Source organism: Tupaia chinensis, unplaced genomic scaffold (assembly GCF_000334495.1).
Source record: "Tupaia chinensis unplaced genomic scaffold, TupChi_1.0 Scaffold000492_1, whole genome shotgun sequence".
In the NCBI taxonomy this organism is placed as follows: Eukaryota; Metazoa; Chordata; class Mammalia; order Scandentia; family Tupaiidae; genus Tupaia; species Tupaia belangeri.
In genome coordinates this window covers 1,950,518-1,975,488 of record NW_006160004.1, presented here as the reverse complement: position 1 = coordinate 1,975,488, position 24,971 = coordinate 1,950,518, and the positions used below count along the sequence as shown (strand labels likewise).

Here is a 24,971-nt window from a genome sequence, read left to right as displayed (position 1 = left end):
ATTCACACTAATTACTGTGTCTTTTGCCATGCAGAAGCTTCTTAGTCTGATGTAATCTCACTTGTCTATTTTTGGGATTATTGACTGTGCTTTAGGGGTCTTATGTAAGAAGTCTTTCCATACCCCAATGTCTCCCATAGTTTCCCTAGTGTTTTCTAGAAGCAGTTTAATAGTTTGGGGTCTTAGATTTAGATCCTTGATCCACCTTGACTTGATTTTTGTCAAAGGTGAGAGGTAGGGGTTCAGATTCATCTTTCTACAGGTGGAAATCCAGTTTTTCCAGCACCATTTGCTGAAGAGGTTTTCCTTTTTCCACTGGATTGATTGGTACCCCTTATCAAAAATCTGTTGACTGAATGATTGGGAATCTATTCCTGTGGACTCAATTCTGTTCCATTGGTCCACATGTCTGTTCCTGTGCCAGTACCATGCTGTTTTGATCACCACAGCTTTGTACTATATTTTTGGGTCAGGGAGTGAGAGGCCACCCACTCCACTCTTCTTGTGCAGAATTGCTTTGGCAATATGGGGTCTTTTATTATTCCAGATGAATTTTATGATTGTCTTTTCTAGATCTGTGAAGAATGTGTCTGGTACTTTGATTGGCATTGCATTAAATAATAAAGTGATATTTTAATCCCACTTTTCCACAAACTTTTAAAAGTCCCCTCAAACAATATGTGTTTTACTACAGCAAAAAAAATTACTCTACAGTGAGAAATAATTTGCCAGAAGTCAACTAAGCTGGGGGAAGAAAATTCTATCCAAATTAAATCCTATCTAGCCATCTTGTCTGACCAAAGACGAAATAACATAATCATCAAGGTCAGACCTTCAAGAAGATAGATTAAGAATGTTTCACCCAAGAAAGAAAATAGGAGCAAGAGAAAAAAGAAAAAGTTAATCTACTGGAGAAACATTTGGGAAAGTTATAGCCTAGAGTAACGGACCCACTAAAACACTGAAATTAAATTGTAGGACTATGAATGCTTCTCCTTCCCCATACCTTACCACCACATTAACAGCTCTCCGGCTGAAAAACAACAGATTAAAGCAGAAAGAAAGCTGCAAAATGCAAACTTTACCTAAGGAGGAAAACCTAGGGAAGCCCATAATTAGCAGGAATTAGAAAAACTCAAGACATTGAAAAATATCCGAATCCTCTAGAACCTGTAATATACAACACAGTCAAACTCCTAGCCCAAATAATATAAAGTCTAGCACCAAAGTCCTCTTCACCTCCATTCTTATCACCTGATACATTATATTTGATGTTTAAGAAAAAATTATAAGGCCTACAAAAAGTCAAGAAAAAAGAACAATCTGTAAAGACAAAGCAGCACTAGAACCAGTCTCATCCATGAAACAAAGGTTGGAATTATCACACCATGAATGTAAAATAATTATGGTTAGTATGTTGGTTAGTATGTCCAGTAGAAAAAGTAGACAACATAACAAAACGTGGCTAATATGAAGAGAATTGAAATGTGCTTTTCTTATATTTATTTATTTATTTATTTATTTATTTATTTATTTTTACATTTCAACCACTGTGTATCATTACAGGATACCAAATGAATTTTGAACCAACTCAAATGTCCACAAACAAATGAATGGATTGAAAAAGTGTGGCACATATACACTACAGAATACTATTCATTCATAAAAAACAGTGAGACCCTAAAGTAAGCCAGACTACCAAAGACAGACTTTGTATGTCCCCACTTAATATATACTGAATATATGCGCTCTATGGCAGAAACTGTAAGATTGAAAGGTATAATAGCAGGGAGGATAGTTGTAGATACTAGAGATAGTAAGGATAGGGATAACAAAGGGAATGGGTAATAGAGAGAGGGAAGGAGAGGAATAGGTTAAAAAAAAAAACAGTATGTTTAATAGACAAAAAAATGAAAAGTTATTTGCTGATGATAATGTATATGGTAATGTCTTTGTCTTGACTGATATGCACTATATTCATGCTGGAAAAAAACCATATTGTACACTATAAATATATATATATAGTGATTAAACGTATATGTGTGTGTGTATATATATATATTTTTTTTTTTTTAATGAGACTGGCATTTGATAGAAAGTGGATGAATATGGAAGATTTACTGCTAAGCAAAGCAAGCAAATGTATAAAAGAGCTGGAAATTCTAAAAAGGGATTTAAAAATCTAGAAAGAAAAAAAAATACTATAAGAGAAATTTAATATTTTTTCAAGTTTATTTCTTCCGTGAGAAATGAGACACAGGTAGAAAGAGAAAGAGAGAAGGAGGCACCCTCAACAGGGTCTTCACACTGCAATCCTACCCCTAGACTCAGCCAGCCAGGATCACAACACCTCTGCTCATACCCAGCATGCACTGAGAGACTCCATATGCAAACTTAGGCCTTCCCATATGCCTTTAGCATAATTGTGCTATGTCATCACTGCACCACCACAACTGAACTAAACTTAAAATATTTTGATGGACTCCTAAGTACATATGATATGGAAATGTATTAGTCAACTTTCAGAAAGGTCAATAGAAACTTCTCAAACTGAAATACATAGCAAAATAAGAATGAAAATTTAAAAAAAAAAAAAAAACATACAAACAGGAGTGAGGGTGGGGAAATACCCAGAAACAAAATATTCAAAAATTGTGGGAAGATTTCAAAGATATAACATAACCACAATTTGTACATCAGAAGAAAATATAGAGAAGTGTGCAAAAGAACCAGAGCACTTTGCTTTAGAGCAGCTTTGCGGATCCTGGGTTTCTTATAAATTGAAGGTTTGTGGCAATTCTTGATTAAGCAAGTCTATTGGCACCATTTTTCCAAAACCATATGTTTGTTTTCCATCTCTGTGTCACATTGTGTTTATTCTTGTACTATTTTAAACATTGTTATTATTACTATTACATATTTTATAATGACCTCTGATCAGTGACATTTGATATCACTAATTTAATTATTTCAGAGTGTCAGGAATCACCCCCATATAAGATGGTCTACTTAATTAATAACTGTATATATTCTTTTTGCTCCACTGATCAACCACTCATTCATCTCTTTTCCTCTCCTTAGGCCTCTCTATTTCCTGAGACACAGCAATATGAAGTTAGGACAGTTAGTAACCTTACAATGGCTCCTTAGTGTTCAAGCAAAAGAAAGGGTCAAACACCTCTTATCTTAAGTTGAAAGTTAGAAATCATTAAGCTTAGTGAGGAAGGTATGTCAAAAGCTGAGATAAACTGAGACTTAGGCCTTTTGTACCAGTTAGCCAAGTTGTGAATTTAAAGGAAATTTTTTGATGAAAATTAAAAATGCTACTCCAGTAAATGACAAAAGTATGAAGCACCCTTACTGCTGATATGGAGAAAGTTTGAATGGTCTAGATACCATAGCAAAGCCACCACAATATTTTTTTAAGCTGAAATCTAATCCAGAGCAAGGCCCCAACTCTCTTCAATTCTATAAAGGCATAAAAGGGTGAAGAAGCTATAGAAGAAAAGTTTGAAATTGGCAGAGGTTGGATCATGAGGTTTAAGAAGGGAAGTCATCTTCAAAATATAAAAGTTCAGGGTGAAGGAACAAGTGTTAATATAGAAACTGCAGCAAGTTATCCAGAAGATCAAGTAAAGATAAATGATGAAGGTGGCTATACGTAACAGTAGATTGTCAATGTAGACAAAATAGCCTTATATTGGAAAAGCACCATCTAGGACTTTTATAACTAAGTCAATGTCTGTTTTCAAAGCTTTAAAGGACAAGCTGACTCTCTTGTTAGGAGCTAATGCATCTGGTGCAGCTAGTGACTTTAGGTTGAAGTCAATGCTCACTTATTCCAAAATTCCTAAGATCTTTACGAATTATGACAAAACCACTCTGCCTGTGTACTATAAATAAAACAATAAAGCCTGTATGAAAGTGCATTTGTTTACAGCATGGCTTATTGAATATTGTAAACCCATAATTGAGATCTATGCTCAGAAAAAAAAATTCTTTTAAAATATTACTGCTCATAACAATGTACCCTGTCATCCAAGAGCCCTGACTGAGATGTACAGGGAGATTAATATTAGATTTGTACCTGCTTACATGGCATACATTCTGCAGCCCATAAATCAAGGAGTTATTTTGACTTTCAAATCTTATTAATTAAGGAAGGTATTTCGTAAGGATATTGCTACCATAGGTAGTGATTCTTCTGATGGATCTGGAAAAGAATTCTAAAAAGAATTCATCATTCTAGATGTCATTATAAATATTCATGATTTATGAGAGGACATCAAAATGTCAACATTAACAGGAATTCAGAAGAAGTTCAATCTAATTTTCATGGATGACATTAGGTGTTCAAGACTTCAATGGTCAAAGTAACTACAAATGTAAAGTAGCAAGATAACTTAATATGAAAACAGTAGCCTAAAGATGTGACTGAATTGTTGTAACCTAATGATACTAACTTCAATGGATGAAGAGTTGCTTTTAATGGATAAGCAATGAAAGTGGTTTCTTGACATGAAATCTACTCCTGGTTAAGACACTGTGAGCATTATTTAAATGAATCCAACGCATTTATAATATTATATAAACTTGTCAATAAAACAATGGCAGGCTTTGAGAAAACTAACTCTAATTTTGAAGAAAAGTTCTATTGTGTGTAAAATGCTATGAAACAGCATTGCATGCTGTGAAAAATCTGTTTTAAAAAGAAAAACCAAGTGATGCCACAGACTTCATCATTATCTTATTTTAAGAAATTGCCATAGCCACCCTAAACTTTAGCAACTCCCTGCCCTGATCATTCAGTTGCCATCTATATCAAGACAAGATCCTCCAATCGCAAAAATATTATGACTCATTGAACTCGCTCATGATTGTCTGCATTTTTTAGCAATAAAGTGCTTTTTAATTAAAGTATATACATTTTAGACATTGCACTATTGGGCATTTAATGGTTTATAATATAGTATTAAATGTAACTTTTATATTCACTGGGAAACCAAAAAGTAGTATGACTCACTGTATTGCAAAATTGCCTTATTGAGGTGGTCTGAACCAAACCTGCAATATCTCCAAGGTATGCCTGCATTGGAAATAATAATAATTTTTTAATTAATGAAAGATATTAAACCACTGATCCAGGAAAGTTGAGAACATCAACCAGGATTGGTTAATCCCTTACCCCAAGAAAAGTGTATGTAGCGTACCAAATTCAAGCTGTAAAACACAAAAGACAACGAAAAAAATCTTTAAAAATGTCAGAGAAAAAATAATCTTACCTATAGAGAAACAAAAATAAAAATTACAGCAGATTACTCATCAGAAAAAATGCAAGCAAGAACAGTGTGAAGTGAAATATTTAAGATTTTGTAAGCTAAGAATAACACTTAGAATTCTATACAAGCAAACTATCCTTTAAAAGTGAAGAGGAATAAAGACTAAATAAACCCAAGCCTTCCAGATCTGTCCTAAAATGTCAGAATAAATTATTCAGGAAGAAGTAAAATAATATGTCATAAATTGGAATCTAAATAAATGAAGCATTTTGGAAAAAGAGTAAATAAAGGCAAAATAACCACAAGTTTTTACATTTTTATTATTCATCTATAAGGTAGTTGTTAGTCAAAAGCAATAATACAATACTTTATTGAGGAAGTTTAACCAATGGATAAGTCAAGTGAATGGCAATAACATTGTAAGAGATGAGAGAGAAATTGGAGCATAATATTCTAAGGTATTTGAGGCATATAATTTGACATAGTATAATTGGAAGATAAGTATAAATTAATTAAGAAATGCATATTGTAAATTCTACATCAACCACTAGAAAAAAATTTTTTTTAATTGTTTACTGTGCCAGAAGACACATGGGCTTACTAGAAAGAGACAGACAGAGAAGGACTAGAAGAAAGTGCCCTCCATGGGAAATAATCATGCCACAATCCCTTTTCCTCCATTTCTCCCTCCTTTGGGGATGTTGGGCATAATACACACATACCTGGCATGTTTCTCAGGAATCCAGGAATGTAACTCCAGGCACACAGTTGGTCATCAGGCATCCAGCCACTTGAACCACCACACCATAGATTGTCCCAGAAAAATTCTTAAAGAAGTATCATTAATCTCTTAAGAAATTAACTAAGTAAAATATATATATTCAATTAAAAGCAGAAAAAAATAGAAAAAGAAGAAGATAAAGAAGCAACAGAATTGAAATAAATCAAAACTAGTTACCAGTTCAGTAGATATTGAACTAACCATACCAATTCTAACTTTACATATAAATAACTCAAGTACTCTAATTAAGATGGATTGTCACAACATTTAATGGAGAAAACATAAAATTCTCCGTTGAAATTTAAAAAATCTGTAATTTTTGCTTTATGAAAATAAAAATTTAAAAAAAGATAAATTGTCAAGCCTGCCAACTGGTATAGTGGTTAAGGCAGCTGGATCCCACATGGCTGATTGTGTAGTTTCAGTTCCAGACCTGGCAGCTCAAAACTCATTCTGGGCATGTGCATGCACATTCCCAAAATCTCAAGAGGAGAGTGTAGAAGGATATTGGCATGGTCATTCCCTCTCCCACCCCCCAGGGGTGCTTTCTCTCTTTCTCTCTCTCTGCCTCCCTCTTTGACCCTATAGCAACTATTTTATGTTTTTTTGTTTGTTTGTTTGTTTTTTGTGTTTTTTTTGAAGAGGTTTTTGCTATAGGGCGCGTGCACTCACCAGACAGACAGAGAGTGACAGAGAGATAGAAAGCAAGAAATCACCTCCCCAGGGGGGATGGCCATGCCGCAATCCCTTCTCCTCCATTCTCTTCTTGGGATCTTGGGCACACATGCACACGCTCCTGGCGTGAGTTTAAGGAGTCCAGGACTCAAACCGCGGTCGACTATGTGGGAGTCCAGTGACATAGCCATTATGCTAACTGCCGGTCCCTTTTTTGTTTGTTTGTTTGTTTGGTTTTTTATTTTAAAAAGATAGATTATTGAAGAAAAAAATCCATCTCTATGTTCTCCACAAGGAATCTCATTAAATATCAACAACTAGATAGGTTGTAAAAAAAAAAAATGGAGAAAGATATGCCACTCCAACATTAATTAAAATGAAGTAGAAGTTGCAATATTATCTCTAGCAGGAAGGGCTGTTCTTCAAAGAAGGAAGATGATCAGGGACTAGAAGGAACATCACATCATATGATAAAGGGTCGATTCTCCAATAACATGTAAATCTTAAACATACATGCACCTAACATAGAAAATATCTGATGCCAAAAACTGTAGAAATTACAAGAGAAATAGATGAATCCACTATTCTTATTGGTGAATTCAATATCCCTTTGTCAGTAATTAATATATCTAGCAAACAGAAAAATTAGGGAGGATAGAGAAGGCTAAAATAGCACTATCAATCTATTTGGCCTAGTTGACATTTATAGAAGACTTCATCCAAAAACAGCTTAATACACATCCTTCTCAAGCTTATTAAGTGAAAAGTGAAACTAAATGAGAGTGAAAATTTAACTTACTAAAAGTTTTAAGATATAAAAAAAGCAGTGCTTCAGTGTAAATTTATATTACTAAATGTACATGCTAGAAAGGAAGAAAATCTAAAACCAGTATGATAAGATTCTATCTTAGGAAACAAGAGAAATACAGAGAAATTTAAGTCAAAACCAAGAAGAATGGGCAAAAAGAAAATTAAGGCAGAAATCAGAGAAGTTATAACTAGGAAAACAACAGAAAATCAACCAAATCAAAAGCTGATTTCCTAAAGATTAAAAAAATGGATTTAATAAGCTGCTAGACAAGCTAACCAATGAAAAAAATAAAAGATGCTAGTTACTATGTCAGAAATAAAAGAACAGTTATCATTATTGATTTCATAGGCTTAAAATTATAATAAAGGAATAGAATAATTCTCCCCACATTGGTAGTTTTGCTTTCTGACACTCTGTTAACACTGATCAACCATGATTTGAAAATAGGTGAATACAGTACAATAAGATATTTAGAGAGAGAGAAAGAGACCACATTCACATAATTTTTATTACAGTACATTTTTATAATTATTGTATCTTAATATTAGGTTTTTTTCCACTTATGAGAGAGGGAGAAGAAGAGAGAGGGATAAAAAACTTCTTTTAAACAAGGTTTTATGCCACAATTCTTTTGCTCTAGCCTCCCAGTTTGCTAGGATTATGGATATATGCAAGCATATCCGACATATTCAGATTGACCCAGGACCAAACCAAGGCCTCTCATGTGGCTTCCAGCCTTCCAAGTGATGGTGATATCTCTGTGCCACGACTATTGGGCCATTATTTTTAGTTGTTATTTTTATTACTCTCTTACTATCCCTAATTTACAAATTAAACTTTATTATAGGTATGTATGTATAGGAAAAACATAATATACACGGAGTCCAGAATTATCCATGGTTTCAGGCACCCAATGGGGGGGTCTTAAAATATATTCTCAGTGGAGAGGAGGGACTACTATACTACTATATTATGAATAATCACATGCCCACAAATTTGATACTTTACCAAAAAATGCACCAATTCCTTGAACACAATCTTCCAAAATTTTACAAGGTCATCTGAGTATGTTTACATTTATTAAATTGGATCAGTAATTAATTTCCTTCCAAAAAGAATTTACCAGACCCCGGTATTCACTGTTGAATCCTACTTATTATTCTGTTCAGGCTGCTAGAACAAATTAACATAGACAGTGATTTAAACAACATTTATTTCTCACAATAATGTAGATTGAAAATCCAAGATTAAGATGCCAGCAGATTTGGTGTTTAGTGAGAGCTCACTTTCTGGTTTGGAGATGGCTGTCTTCTTCTATCCTCACAGGGCATACAACAGGAAGCAAGGAACCAAGCTCTCTTGGCTCTCTTCTTAAAGAGACACTAATCCCATCCATGAGGGTTCCACCTGCATAATAAAATCACCTCCCAATAACCCCACTCCCTAATATCATCATATTGGAAGTTAAGATTTCGACACAGGAATTCTGGAGAGATACAAACATCCCATTCCTAGCATTTACCAAACATATAAGGAAGAAATGATACTAAAACAATTTTCTACATTCTCTAAGAAAACAGAAGTGATGGGACACTTCATAACTCATTCTAAAAAGCCAGCATTATCCTAAAACTAAAAGCAGGTAAAGACATTATGAGAAAGGAAACTTTCATGAACATAGATGCAAAAATTGTCCACAAAATTTGGCAAATTGAAGTTAACAATGTATTGCAAGAATTATGCATTGTGACAAAGTGGGATGTATTTTAGGAATGCAATGTTGGTTTAACATTTGAAAATCATGCAGTGTAATTCAAAATTTCAACAGGCTAATGAAGAAAAATCATGTGATCATTTCAATTGATACAGAAAAAATAACTACAATCATCTCTCACTATAAAAAGTCTCAGTAAACTGTTAATAAGGCTAGAACAGAACTTCCTCAAACTCATAAAGAACATGTATTTTAAAAAAGTATGCTAAAGATCAGTAACATATGTTACTATTGCTAGTCAACATTTTGCTAGTTGACCTAGTTATTATAAGAAGAAGAAATGTAAATAAAAGATGTAAATATTGGAAAGGAAGAACTGAAACTGCAAATATATATATATAATGATATATATAGATATATAATGATTGCTTATTTAGTAACTACTAAAGACTCTATGATTTTAAAAAAATCCTGAAATGGATAAGTGAGTATAGTAAGATTGCAGACTACGAGGTTATATTAAAAAGTCAATTGCCTTACTATGTAACATCAAAGAATAATTGGAATTTTAAATACAGTTTAACTTTAATTTTTTTAAAATTGTACTCACCTCTGAAGAAGAAATACCAGAAATAAAACTATCTAATATGTACAGGACCTATATACTGAAAATTATTGGGTCATTGGAAGAGTCAGGACATGTTTTTCTATGCAAAATTGTGTCATGACTTTTCTGATGACCTAATATAAAAAAAACACTGATAAAGAGCATTAAAGATCGGGAACCAGCAGTTAGCGTAATGGCTATGTCGCTGGACTCCCACGTAGTCGACCGTGGTTCGCGTCCCAGACCCGGTGGCTTAAAACTCATGCCGGGTGCGTGTGCATGCATACCCAAGATCCCGAGAGGAGAATGGAGGAGAAGGGATTGCGGCATGACCATCCCCTCTGGGGGGTAATTTCTCGCTTTCTGTCTCTATGTCTCTGTCTGTCTGGCGAGCACACGCGCCCTATAGCGAAAACCTCTCAAAAAAAAAGAACATTAAAGATCTAAATCAATGGAGAGATATTTCATTTCCATGGATTGGAATGTTCAATGTTTTCAATATGGTAGGTAATTCATCCCAACTTTATATATTCAACACAATCAGAATCTGTAAGCTATTTTGTATCTCCAATCTGATTGTGAAATTTATAATGAGAGAAAGCCATTATGATAATAAAGAGCAAGAACAGTGGTGGAAGTCTCACATCACCCAATTTCAAAATTTACTAAAAAGTTTAATAATTAAGACCAAATGTCCGCACCCTGTGGAGGAAACTGAAAGCCTGGAAGGTATAAGATACTGGGGAGCAACTGTGGGTACTAAAGACAGTGTGGGAGGGCAGTGGGCAATGGGAGAGGGGCAGGAGGGAGGATGTCAAGGGGGAAAAGCAAAACGTTTACAGGATGCAAAAATGATCTGCTGCTGATAAGGTGTATGGGAATTTCTTTGACTGGACTAATATGCAGTGTATTTATGCTGGGAAAGTTCATTTTATATACTATAAATATGTACCGTGATTAAATGTGAAAACATAAGAAAAAAATAAAATAAAATATAAAAAAAGGCAATGTGGTATTAAGGAAAGAATAGAGATGCATAGGATACTAAAACAAAATATAGCTCAGAAATAGACTGTAAGTCTGCTCACAAATACAGTCAACTAATATTTGACAAAGGAACAACTTAATAAGGAAAGGAAAAAAAGCTGCTTAATAAATTGTGCTTGAATAATTTCATATTCATATGGAAAGTATGGACTATAGAACAGGTTTCATGCATTTGTAAAAATTAACTAAAAATGAATCATATGTATATTACAAAACTACAATCTTCTAAAAAGTAAGAGAAAAATTCTGCAAAAGCTTGGGTTTAGTAAAAACATTTTCAGAGTTAATAAAAGAATACAATATATAAAAAAATATATTAATTGCTCTTTATTAAAATGTAAGTCCGCTCTGTGAAAGACTGTGAACGACACTGAAAGACACTGTTAGGAGAATAAATAGACTAGCCACATACAGGAGAAAATATTTGTAAAACATAAAATATACAAAGAACTCTTAAAATAAACAACAACATGACAAAAACTGGGTAAAAACTTTTAACACATCACCAGAAATATACATGTATGGCAAATGAGCATATGATAAGATACTCAACATCATTCATATTTAGAGAAATGTATATTACAACAATGAGACTCCACTATACACCTATCAGAATAATTACACTAAAAACCAAAAACCAAAAACAAACAAACAACAACAAAAACTGACCATAGCAATTGCTGGGAAATGTATTAAGGTACAGGAATTGTCATTTATTGCTAAAGGGAATGCAAAATTTACAGCCAATTTGGTAGACAATTTGGCCATTTCTTATTATGATAAATAGCATCTTAACATGCCCCAGAACTGAAAACTTACTACCAAGTAAAAACTACATATAAATATTTATCACAATTTTATTCATAGTTGCCAAAAACTGCAAGCAACTAAAATGTTAAGTAGACAAATGAACACATAAATTACAGCATATCCATGCACTGGACTATTTTTCAGGAATAAAAAGAATGAACTATCAAGTCAGTAGAAGAAATAAGTGAATTCTAAATATGCATTACTAAATGACAGGAGATAGTCTGAAAGGACTACATTATTCCAATGACATGATTTGGGGAAAAGGCAAATTTCTAGAGACCAAAAGCAGACCAGTGATGTCTAGGGGTTTGGTGGAGGTGAACTGAATAAATAAAAGACAAGTGAAACTATTTGACCTGATACTATAATGGTGGGCACCTGACATAATGCGTTTATAATATCCATTAAACTTTTAGCACAAAAAGTGAACCTTACTGTAAACATATTTTAAAATAATTTAGGAGATCAGGGATCCCAACAGAGAACACAGAATGTGACAAAAGGAACAAACTATTATAAATGTGTACAACACCTAAAGAAAGTGGAGGCTGAAGAAAGTGGAGGCCCAGCAGTGGAGAAGGAACTGAACAAAGTAACTGGAAATCAGCGAAGTCGCTAAGACTAAAAGCGAAAGGAACAATGTGGAAGCACTGTACTCTAGTTGATAAAGTCATTTCCCACAGGAGTTTGGGTCAATAATTCTTTAATAGTGTACTGTTCATGAGTACTGGATTTAAATAATTAAGTAAAAGTGGCAGATGGTGGGAGTCAGAGGACTCACTGTTAGAATGAGAGATTTCAAATAAGCGAGGGAGGAGGCTGGAATGAACCATCTGGTAATGGATTAGAGCATCCGTTTTAAGCTCACATTTAGTTTAATATAGATACAGATGGTTATACATGGAAACATTTGTGGGCATGTTTAGTAATTAGCACACCTAGTTCCCCATCTTGCTTTCTGACACCATTGCCTAATAAAAGGAATAATGGCTCCTTGGAGAAATATATAATGATAAGAGTGAGGCAGAACATACAAAAAAAAAAAAAAAAGAAAAGAAAAGAAAAAAGAAAAAGAGCCTACAGCTTTGTATATTTACAGATTTTTTGAAAAATCTTTTAAAATGATGAGGATATGAGACACATAGGAGTCAACTAGAAAGTTACCAATACTCAATATTGAAACAAACAGAACAAAAAATTAAGTAGTACATATTGGTTATAACCTAAAGTATAACATACATACATATTCATGAAACCATACTGGTACAAATAAATTGACTAACTATAATAAATAAATGAGAAAAATGCAAATCTCCCACTTAGGTGCTACCAAAAATGGCATTCTTTGCCGTTGGAACCTGCTCAGGTGTGCATTGGGGTGGAGTGCAAAATTAAATGTTAAGAGTTATGGAACCTGATCCTAAATCAGAGAATATTGCTGTAATCTCTTAAATCTTCGATGGGTTCAGATTTGTTTGTATTTAAACCTATTGTATACTCAGAAGAGTATCTCCAAAGAGGTCCTGTGGGTAGTGTTTGTTCCATGAGATGTCCCTAAATCATTTACCTCAGAAGTTTACCAGTGGCTGAATAGATCACAGTTTTACTTCCTAACAAAATCACAGAGTTTCCTAACATTCAGCACAAAGTCTCCAGAAGAGAAACTTAAACCAACACGCGAACAGCTAATAGCAGAAGAAAGTCTTCCAACACCATTTTATTTCATACTGGGAAAGTACAGGCCACAGCAGGATGAAAAATTCAATGAAACTTCAGAGAATTAACCGGTACAACTACTCCTAACAGAGAACATACCTGCAATTAATGAGCTTCTTCACACTCCAGCCCATGTTTTGCCATCTGCTTCCTTCCTATGTTCCATGTGTATAAATTTCTTGTTAGTGTTGAAAGAGACTAAGAGTGCTAAAGAAATTCCTGATGGTGTAGAAATGGAAGAAGAAGAAGAAATTGATGATACTGATTAAGAAAATGCATTTACTGCAAAGGCCCAGGAGACGAATAACAGACTTAAAAGCAAACATTAGACATCAGTTGAAGATTCAGGAAAGTGGACCACAGCTGGAGAGCCACTCGTTAGGCCTTGGAGATGGGGAGAGTTCTTGCACTTTGTGTTTTTCATTGTATGTCGATATTCTAAAAACACCTATTTTATTGTTATTTCTGTTCTTAAAATAAGATATTAAACATTAACAGATTTTACTTGTTTAAAGGAAAAAAAAAAAAACTTCGATGGTGCATGTCTTTATCCTCCTTTCTCCTCTTTCTTCAGGGTCCATTTCAGAATTCGTGCTTTTCTAAACTGGATGCTGAAATGAACTTTTTGAATTTACTGCTTTAATTAAGTACAGTTTGTATATTCCATTTGAAGTTTGTAAAATATTAGAGCATTTTTACATATTTCTCTAATAGATAAAGTTGCTTTTCATTAATGTGTCTCTTAATTGAATTTATATGTATCAGTATTACTTGGTAGAAAAAAGTCTTCCCATCTGTGATTAAAAGATGAACTGAGTGATCATCCTTAGCTCGGGAACAAGATGAAAAGACACCCTGTGCATTATTTATTTGGGGAGCAGGGAGCAGAGTAAGTTCTCACAGGATCCTCTCATGTTCTTAGTTCAGTTTCCCAGTATCTATGAACTGTTCTCTTGAAGCCCCCTACCCTTGCCTTAGGGAGAGAAAAATACTACCATACAAACATGCATACACTAAAATGAAAAGGAAAAAGCATACCACTACCTTGACAGCTTCCCCTTAAATTATCTAATTTCCCTCCCTCCCTTGAAGATGTTAACAGGATCATAATATAGGCTGAGAAGAGTGATGCTTGGAGTAACTGGATTCTTTAGGAAACTTTCATCAGCCCAGGGGTGGCATCTCTAGAACTTTTCCAATATACCAATAATGTAGGAGAGACAAGCTGAAAAGGTGCCTAACTCAGAAGAGTTGGACAGGGTAAAGCACAGAAGACACTTCTTTGCAACTATGAAAAGCTCGGTGTCAAGTAACCAAAAAGTTTGAACCACGTTATAACAACTAAACCTCTTAGGTCTCAATTCCTACCTTAGTAAAATGACATTGTGGGAGTTAAATGACATGGAGGGCTGGAAAGTGGCCTCTGAAGTGTAAGTCATACAGTCTTGCGTGCAATTTTTATGAGGAAAAAAAAACACCAAGAGATTGAAGAAAAACGTTTTCTGATTAGCAAATAGGAGTAAGGCCACGGATCTGACAAAGGAGTGGATTCATGAGAGACAAGGATTCAGTGTGTTTACTAAGGAGCTCTATTTCCGTAATTTTTGCATGAGAGTAATCTGGATACCAGCATGTTCCTGAGGATCCGGTCAATAGGTCAGGTCTATGCAAGTAAAACCTGACTTCTCCTTTACGTCCCAGAGTATACACATGGAGTCTGACCAGCCAGGGGGCTTGATACCATACAACTGCTGCAGTGGAGAAAGTAGAATGCATAGCAATAGGGGGGAAAAAAAATATTTTTTTAAGCTTCATTGCTTTTTTAGAAATAAATAATTCCATCCCGGTTCTGGCAGGGTCTCAAAGATACCTTTTCTAGGTAAAGTCATCTTTCCCTCCTTGTTGCAGACCATACATTCAGGCAGTGTCCCCTAAATCTTCATATAATACTTCCCCTAGGGGTAATTTTATGGGAAAATATGTGTTTGCAAAAGAATTCTGAAAGGAAGATTTCAAATTGTGGAGCATTGCACTAAATGCATGCACCTGTCAGAAGATGCAGCTTTACCAGGTATCCTTGGAGTAACTAATTTCCTTCTGCAAGAAGCTAGATTAGGAAATGCCTACAATTTCCTAGAGGAACTGGACAAGGGTGTGATAATGCCTTGTCTTTTCTGCCTTTGCGCCTTTATCAGCATAAAGAAAACAGAGGCTGCTCATGGAAACACATGAAATGGAAACATTTTTTTTTTATTTCATGTTGTTTTCATTTTACACCAGCATGTAAAATCATGGCACATATTGAAATGGTTGAAGGACAAAACTCCAAACAAATGTTTAGTTAATGTGGTAGAACAGTAGATGATATTTTTATCTATTTTTTCCCAATTCCACAACATATTGACTTCACAGTTCAGAAAAAAAATACTATTATGGCACTTGTTTAGTGTGGAGGATTTGGACTTACAACGCATTCAGCTTAAAGTGAAGATCTTCAAGGCTTCACACTTCTCCCTGCAGTATGTTAGGAAACGTGGTCCTGGCTGCCTGGTCTGGCTGATAATGTAGCAGTCTAGATGACAAGAAATGCACCATCACTAATAAGAAAACATCAGGCTTGATTTGAAGAAGCTTCTCCCAGCTATGACTACAACTAACATTGCTAAGTAGAAAATAATAAAAAGTTAATTTTTTTACAAAATTGATGCCACAACTCACAAGTGAGCCAAATAGCCAAAAGCAGCATTTAAAATTGTTTTCATTTTATCATTGTACATCTTTACTGCTTGCAACATGGTATAAAGGCAGAAACTAAGACCTCTTAATAATCTACTCCATGTCAGGCACACGATTTACTGTCTTACTAAATGTTCACAACAAATCCTGGCTATCAGCCTCACATGATTTGTAAGACTCAAAAAAGGGAGCTATCTAATAAGAGGTAGGAACAAATCTAAATGTTGTTAGTTAGTGAATACTGATTATAACTTTGTGGGGGTGGATAGGATAGTTGCACATTCAAAAGGACATTCCATCAGTTACAAAGGCAAAGAACTTGATCCAGTGGTTTAACATTCGGGAAGTGCATTATAGTAGAGAAGGCAAACTCTTGCACACCACACATACTTACGTAGGTGGGGGGATATAATTGTGGTGGATAAGCATACACCAGTGTCAGAGTTTACAAGCACTCCAAAGAAAAATAAAGTTACAGGAAGCTGGAAAGTGACTTTCTGAATAGGTGATATTTGAAGTTAAGAGATAAATACCCCAGGCCTTGGAGAGTAGTTAATCCAGCTTTCTTCTGATTAATGTTAGAATAATGTATCTTTTTTATCACTTTACTTTAAACTATCTTCTGAGTCTTTAAGAGACTTGGGAGGGGGGATTCTTTCTTTCTTTCTCTTTCTCTCTTTCTCTCTTTCTTTTGTGTTTTCTTTTTTTTTTTTTTTTCTTTTTCAGTTTGCTACAGGGTATGTGTGCTTGCTAGAAAAAGAGACAAAAAAAGAAAGTGAGAAAACACTGCTTGGGAGATGATCATACTGCAATCCCTTTTCCTCCTCTCACCTCTCAGGAATTTTAGGCATGTAAGCACACATACCCAACGTGTTTTCAAGCTGCCAGGTCCAGGACTCGCAATACGTAGTTGGCCATGTGGAGTCCCTTAACTACCATGCCACCTAGCTGGCCTGATTCTCGGTTTTTAATACACTGACAATCTTCATTTTCTTCATCGTAATTAGACTATTTATATTAAAGTGACTATAGATATATTTGGGCTATTATCTGCCTTATGTACCGTATTTACAGTTGCCTCCAATCTGTTGCCCCTTTTTGTGTCTTCATTCTCTTCTTCCATCTTTTCCAGTTTTAGTTGAGCATTTTATTTGAAATCATTTTATCTCCTCTTAATGTATAAGTTCTTTGTGACATTGCTATAACTTATTCATTTATCTCTATGCTATACTCACCCAAAAATAAATAGTTGCTCTTACTACTTTAAGCATGTTCTTAAAAATGAGCGGAATGAGGTACTAAGTTGTAAGTTCATTCTGTTAAGAGCAGTGCTGTTTAAGGCGGGCTGCAGACATAGGTGTCAGAACCTTTATATTCCTCCAATATCCTCGTTTTTGTCCTTCCCTGTTGTCTCAGTGCTTCCCTGAGAATTTTTCTTTCTCTGGGTTTGTGTCTTGCAACCTTTTTAGCTCTAGGCCACTGTGAATGCACGATGGTGGCAAAATATGGAAAGGTGAAGCATTCTAAAATCTTAAGATTAAATCTTAGTATTTTGTTGACCAATGTCCTTGGACTGTGATCTTTACAAATGGTTTTTGAGTCTTATTCCTCCTTTCAGTAAAAGAAGGAAGCCCCGTGCTTAGATAAGGCTCTGGTCTAGCCTTTCTCTTGGATTTCCTTCATTATGGAGATGTTCAAAATGATCACTCTTCCCTCCGTCTGTCAGATACAGGGGGATATTTCTTGGTTCTTTGATATAAGAACTTGGTAGCATTCTTGGGGATAAAAATAAATAAATAAAATATGGAGCCTCTTTGGATTGCAGCCCTTGAGCTTTTCTCACCCTTCCTCCTGTCCATACTCAGTGTCTAACAATTTGTCAAAATTACCCCTTAAGGGAGCTGACGATGGCACAGCAGTAAAGCCTGCTAGTCTGAGAGGCTGACCCACGTGGGAAGGTTCTGGCTTTGCATCCCAAGACCTCTCTGAGTGCACGGGGCTCCGTGTGCCTGTGATGCAACACTGGCAGAAGCTGGGCGTGGATTATGGCACTGAGTCTGTTGGAGGTGCTATCTCTCTTTCTGTCTCTATGTCTATTTCTCTTGCTCATGGAAAAAATAGCTCAATGACTTTAACAAAATGTAGACCCTTTAAGTGCTCCTGTCTTTTCTATATGTCCCAGTGACTTCAGTTCCAAGCAGGCAGACCTTGCTGGCTGTATCTTTCTAGTTCTGTAATGGGCCAAAAAAAAGTTTTTTATATTGATCTTTTTCCTTGCTATATAAATGGAAGTAACAATTTTTTTAGTTCTTTACATAGTAAAGGTAAAACTGGAGGTCCTGGATGTATTTTTTAAGATAAAAAAAAAAATCAGGTTTCAAAGTAGGCTGTGGAGGTGAGGAAAATAAATTGATTGGTACTTGTTTTGTGGATGATGATCAGAAGTTGCAGTCACTGTGTATGGTAAACACTGCCTGGTGTTGGAAAAGCAGTCCACAGCATGTTATTCCTTGGCTCTGAATTCAGAAGCCCCAAGCAGTTAAGTTGACATCATTCCCATTACAAGGTGGTATGGCAAACATTGTGCTTCTAGGTTCGAAATTACTTTGCCCTTCAGAATTACACAAGGGAAATCTTGAGAAAAATACCTTCTAAATGGTCCTTTTAACAGGGAAGTGTTATAAATATACCCTTGGCTCCAAGTATGGTCCTCTGCGGGCTTCAGCACCCACTGGGTTAGGGATGTCCTCTCATTGCTCTTTTTTTTTAAATTTACATCTTTAATATATCCAGTAGCAAGGAACAATATTACTATTTCATTCATGACAACTCTTTAAATAACATTCATGACAACTTTATGATCCATGGGCATTATGACACAACAAGTATTATTAGGCCCATTTTATAGATGCAAAATACAGGCAAACAAATTAGGTCATTGTCCTTTTCTACATGCCACTGAAAGCACACTACAACTTTCAGAAAGGCCAAGAAATTGCCAGACTCTTGGAATGGATATTTATCAAAGGAGACTCACACCTAATCCTATTCTGGACAATGACCTAACTCATTTGCCTGTATTTTGCATCTGTAAAATGGGTCTAATAGTAATATTGTGTCATACGCCCATGAAATCTAGCCCCAATGTATGTAGTGAAAGTACCCAATTCACATGAAATTGTTATTTGGGTTGCTTGCTATTGCTCCATGGTTTAGTAAAATTTCTGCCAACTGGTGAAGCATTGGGAATTTTATTTCTAATTAGTGATCTCTCAGAGATTTCCTGGCTTAAAATTGAAGCTTTGTTGCCTATGGATCTAATTAGCCATGATGTCTTGTGGCCCATGACAATGGAAGGTTGATGGTACAAAAGATGGATTGTGGTTGACTGTTTCTTACTGGCCCCTTCTCTTGTATATGAAGTTATTCTCCTCTGAACAAAATGCTATTTATTTATTTATTTTTAATTATTTATCTTATTTTTATTACTATGTTTTTAAAGTTTTGTTATAGGGTGCCTGTGCTCATGAGAGAGAATGAAAGAGAAAGAGAAAGAGAGAGAAAGTGAGAAAGCAAGAAAGCAAGTCATCAGGTCCAGGACCCAAACTGCAGTTAGCTATGTGGGAGTCCAGCAGCTTAACCACTATCCCACCTGTTGGCCCAACACGATGTTATTGAAAACCTCAGTTTTTAATTCTAAAAACGATTTCTGTACTGTGTTGAGTACTGCTGACATAATGGTGAACAAAATAGTTGTGGACCTTGTCTTATTACAAACTTATAAAGCTTATAGTCTATAAAAGAGAATAGATTTTAATCCTCTGATCCCACCAGTATTAACTGTAACAAGGTTTAATGTGAAAAATCACAGTGAGGAACCAGCAGTTGGCGTAATGGCTATGACACTGGACTCCCGTGTAGTCGACCGCAGTTCGAGTCCCAGACTCGGTGACTTAAACCCACACCATGCGTGTGTGCCCAAGACCAAAGAAGAGAATGGAGGAGAAGGGACTGCAGCATGGCCATCCCACCTGGGGGATAATTTCTCACTTTCTGTCTCTCTGTTTCTCTCTGTCTTTCTGGAGGGCGCACACACCCTATAGCAAAAAGCTCTCAAAAAAAAAAAAAAATCACAGTGGACTAGGGAGGTCAAAAGAACTTAAGAGTGGGGACCTGGACTGAGCTGGGTGCCAGGAAGTCTTCTCAGAAGAGATTGCTTTGGGTCTGAGATGCTGAAATATGGAAGAGAAGCTCAGCTGACGGGAGGTGTCATCGTGTCAGCAAAGCATTGGCAAACCTATAAATAAACACCAAGACAATATTTTCAGCTTTTCAAACTGTATCTGTCAAAAGTACTCAACCCTGCCATTAACAAAAGCCATAGACAGGAAGTTATGAAAAAAAAAAAAAAGAGCGGTAGGGTTCCGATAAAACTTGACCTATAGATGCTAAGATTTGATTTTTGTTTGTTCTTCATGTGCCAGCAAGTATTCTTTTGATTTTTTTTCTACCCCCTAAAAATACAAACTCTGTTTCCAGTTCACAGGTCACACAAAAACAGGTGGAAGACCAGACTTGGCCCACAGGTGGTAATTTGTAGGCCTACGCGGTGAACCAGCAATAGACTGTACAACACACAGCAGGGCCGAAAGGCTCTCCAAGACCAGGACTATGTATAATGAAGTACCAGTAAGAATGCGTTCTTCCTTGCTGCACATAGAAACCACCATTTTGTAATCAATTAAATGCTACACAAACAAAAGGCATTCCATTACAGTTGTTTATGATCTTATCAAGTGCTAATGTTGGGGCCAGGAAAAGGGTATCTAAGTTATCTCATTTGCATGTAAGAAAAATTCACAATTACCAAAGGTCAAAGGAACTAAGACCAAATTGTTCTTAGGAGACCTCATTTAATGATATGAAGGAGTAATTTCCTCTCCTCTGGTGATGACTCTGTCCTATAGTTCAAACTACTTAAAAATTCATTCCCAGTTACTTATGAACATTAGTTAGCAAAATATGGAATATTCCAAGATAACACATTTTCCTGATAAAGAAAGCTCAAAATATCTGTGTATACATTTTATCAAAACAACAGTTAATGTGTCAGATAGTAGTTCTTTCTTTTGTTAATTTACATGTTAATTTCAACAACTGGTGATGTGGTAAAGATGGATACTAGTTCAGAGGGAAATAGTGGTAGACATAATGGATATTTTCTCTCCCTCATAGAGGGGGATGTATCCAAGGAATGATCATGTAAAATTCAGCATTTTTATAGGAGAGAAAGAGCATAAGGAAAAGTATAAGAAACTGTGAGACAGTTCACGAGAGCTCAACACTTCAGCTGGGAGGCCAAGACCTCTTCTCTACAACTGTCGAGAAAGCCTTTCATCTGTGACCAAAAAGAGGGGGAAAATATGCTAGGTGGAATGAGGGAGGAGGACTGTGAGCATGTGTGTGCATGTATGTACATGGGTACATGTGTGCTCAGGTGTGAGAGTGTGCTCATACATGCACATGTGTGCATGTGTGTGTGTGTGTGTGTGTGTAAATATGCTTGTGAATGTGTGCTTCTGCAGTGAAGACCAGGAAAAGAGAGGAGAGACATTCTAGGCTAGGAAAGAGTATGTGCAAAGAAGTAAAAATTCTGAAGTTAGGAAAGGACTTAGAATTAATTTAAAAAACTCAACAGTGGCTTTTGGGCCCACAGGACAAGTAGTCTAAGTCAAGGCTACGATGCCAGCAGAGGGATTCCTCGGGCCCTTGCTGGTCCTGGGAAGGAGTGAGTGTGTTTATTCTTTGTACAGAAGAGATTATTTAGGGCTTAAAGCAAAGAAGTGTCACACTATGATTTCTTTTTAAAATTTTTAAATGATATCCCATGATTGCGAAAGAGCCACAGTTGCTGAACAAGTAGGGCGAACTATAATGGAATCTGTGTCCACAAAAGGTTATTCTTACTATTCTTTGTGTTTCTTTTAGATACCCACTTGGTTCAACAAATTAACTAGCAGAATGAGTACATCCAAGTGGGCTGTATCTTCATCTTCCATCACTGTATCTCAATTGCCTGGCACAGTGAATACAGTATGGTAGGTGTCCAGTATAGGTTAACTCATCCATTCATTGAACGAATATTGAAAATATTTATTGAGCTTCGAATACACACCAAACATTGTTCTTGTATTACTTCTTTTTTAACAGGAGGAAAAGTGGAGGACCAGCATTACTAATGAATCTGGGCTTCTAAGGATAACTATTGATCTATTCAGTGACAATTCATCATAAGTGTAGTAAACTTTAAGCTAGAAGTTGATTGGACTACAATTTTACTTTCTGGCATAGTGAAGATACTGAGAAAGTGAAAGTCCTTTCGATTCTCCTGTTGTTTGTGCACCAACCAGAAGTGAGCACGCGTCCTGGACCCCAGTTATATAGGTTACAGGACTGGACTTGACGGTCTAAGATTGAGCATGTGGATGTCTTCTGCTTTCCCGTCCTTGTCTGAAGTTGTAGAATATTCAGGAAATAACTACATGGTGTGAGATTTGGAAATCTGTGTGGTTTGGAGATATAGCATTTCATGTTTCAAGAGAACCCAGTGAGATAATTGATTAAAAGTTTGTTTGTATGTTTCTCAGCTAAAATAAATTAACATAATTTGTTCAGTTTGTTTTTAAAAATATCGTTGATAGGCCATACAGTGGTGCAGCAGTTGTACGACTGGCCCTACATTGCAAAGGTCCAGGATTTATGGCCTGGGAATTCTCTACATGATGCCAGTGAGCCAGACCAGCTGAGACTGGGGAGAGATTATGGTGTGGAGACCCTGTTGGGGGTTCCTATTCCTCTGTTTCCTTCTCATAGAAAAAATTAATAAACTTTTAAGAAACCTGTGAGTGCTAAACTTTGCTTGTTATCTCAGCTATTTTCTGTACACGTCTTTTCTCTGCTTAACTCATTCTCAAAGGATAGGCCATATGGAAGTCAGAAAGACACCAAGTAAAAGGATATTCCCCTTGAATTCAATGAGACTTCTTGTAATTCATTGCCACAACTCTGGATATCACACTCCTTTTCCTCAAAAATAAAAAAGTGGAAATATCTAAACATGAAAAAAGAAAGTATTTTTTTTCTCACTAAAATGTACAAATTATCTATTTAAATGCTATGCTGAAATTGTATTTGGAGTGGGGAGAAAGGAGTTCCTCTATGTAAAAATATTTTGAGCAAATGTACTGTATCTCTGTCCCTTCCAGGCTCCTCCTACCTATGTTCAGTGACTGACTCAAGGCAGGAGCAGAGGAAGCTCTCACTCACTGGGCTCTGTCCCCCTCGTTCTGCTCCTCCACGTGACAGAGAACCTACACTGACTTTGGTAAATTACACTTAATCCTGCATGAGTCAGCTCAGAGTGCCATAAGCACCAGACAGGGGGCATAAACAACAGACATTTATTCTTTCACATTTGGAAGCTAGAAATCCAAAGTCAAGGTGTGGCAGGGCTGGCTCCTCTTGAGACCTTGCTCTTTGGTTTACAGACAGCATCTTCTCTCTGTGTCCTCACCTCATTGTCCCTCTGCGAATCTGTGTCCTCATCTCCTCTTCTTACAAGGACACAAGTTGCACTGTATTAGTGACACCCTAATCAATGACTTCATTTAGTCATTAATTATCTCTGATAAGACCTTAGTTCTGAATAGGCCCACTGTGAGGTCTTGGGGGTCAGGACTTAAACATACAGATTTGGGGTAGTGGGTGGAAACATAATGCAGCCCCTAACAGTGCCCAATAGAAACAAATATGTGTTGTCATGGCAACAGCAAGTGGACAGGGAGGTTCGTGTGTCTGAGAGAGTCTGGGAAGGAAATGCACAAGCGACAACCTGAAGTTGCTCACTGCAGACTCCTGGGTCCACCCAAGAGTGGATATCCAGCAAGAATGTGGTGGGCAGGAGAGATCAAGAGCTGTGATCAGCATAGAATCTATTACATCCCAAGGGAAGAAGCAAGTGAGAGGTGTTAAGCAGGCACCATGACATCATGCTTCTGATGTGCCCCTTGGGTGGGAGAGAGCAAAGGGTTGTGGGTCCTTCCTGGTCACTGGGAAAATATACGCTCATTGAAACACAGACTGAAGTTGTCTCCCCCAAAATTCTTGCCTACAAGGAGGTACTTTACTGTCCACATTCCACAGAAAAGGAACAGTCCCAAAAGGTTAGAGCCACCCAGTCAATGAGTGGGACGCAAGTCCTATCCGGGTCATCTGGCAGCAGGTGGAAGCTTCCAACCCTGGCACTTACAGGCTGCCCCTAGGCTGGGCATTGTCTCAGTCTCATTCTGGCCCTGCTCCAAGCCGGCTATCTAAATGCTCAAATACTCATCTATCTCACAAGGAAAGAGGCAGATCTACTTCATAGAACTGCTATGAGTGTCAAAAGTGAAATATTTATCAGTGTTGTCCCACAGTGGATGTCTAATAAAAGGTAGTTTCTTGCAGGAAGTGAATACTTGAGTTGGTTTTCAAAATTGCCATCACTGTTGCTGTGTTCAAGAACACTAGGGATAGACATGGTCAGCCACAGGTCACACATGTGGAGTGTAGTAAGAGATGCAAACAATTGAGAAAGTGATATAGGCTCTGGGCTCCATGGAAGCAGGAAGCAGGGCCGGACTCCAGGTTCTCACCAGCCCAGGGCTCCAGCTCCCCATCTTCAAGATGCACCCAAGTCCATGATGCTCTTTTTCTTCTCACCTGGGTCAGTCAATAAACCATTCCCAGATTTT

At 36.4% G+C, this 24,971-nt stretch overlaps 1 long non-coding RNA gene across 3 annotated transcripts in view; it reads left to right on the top strand.

Moving 5' to 3' along the window:
* The window catches only part of LOC102493165 (uncharacterized), a 40,881-nt gene extending 18,179 nt beyond the window's left edge, over positions 1-22,702 (top strand). For all 3 annotated transcript variants that reach the window (XR_001370963.1, XR_335669.1, XR_335670.1), the window contains 3 exons: positions 20,719-20,868; positions 22,168-22,277; positions 22,390-22,702. This is a non-coding gene — a long non-coding RNA (uncharacterized LOC102493165). The remainder of the gene's footprint in view (positions 1-20,718; positions 20,869-22,167; positions 22,278-22,389) is intronic.
* Positions 22,703-24,971: the final 2,269 nt, after the last annotated feature.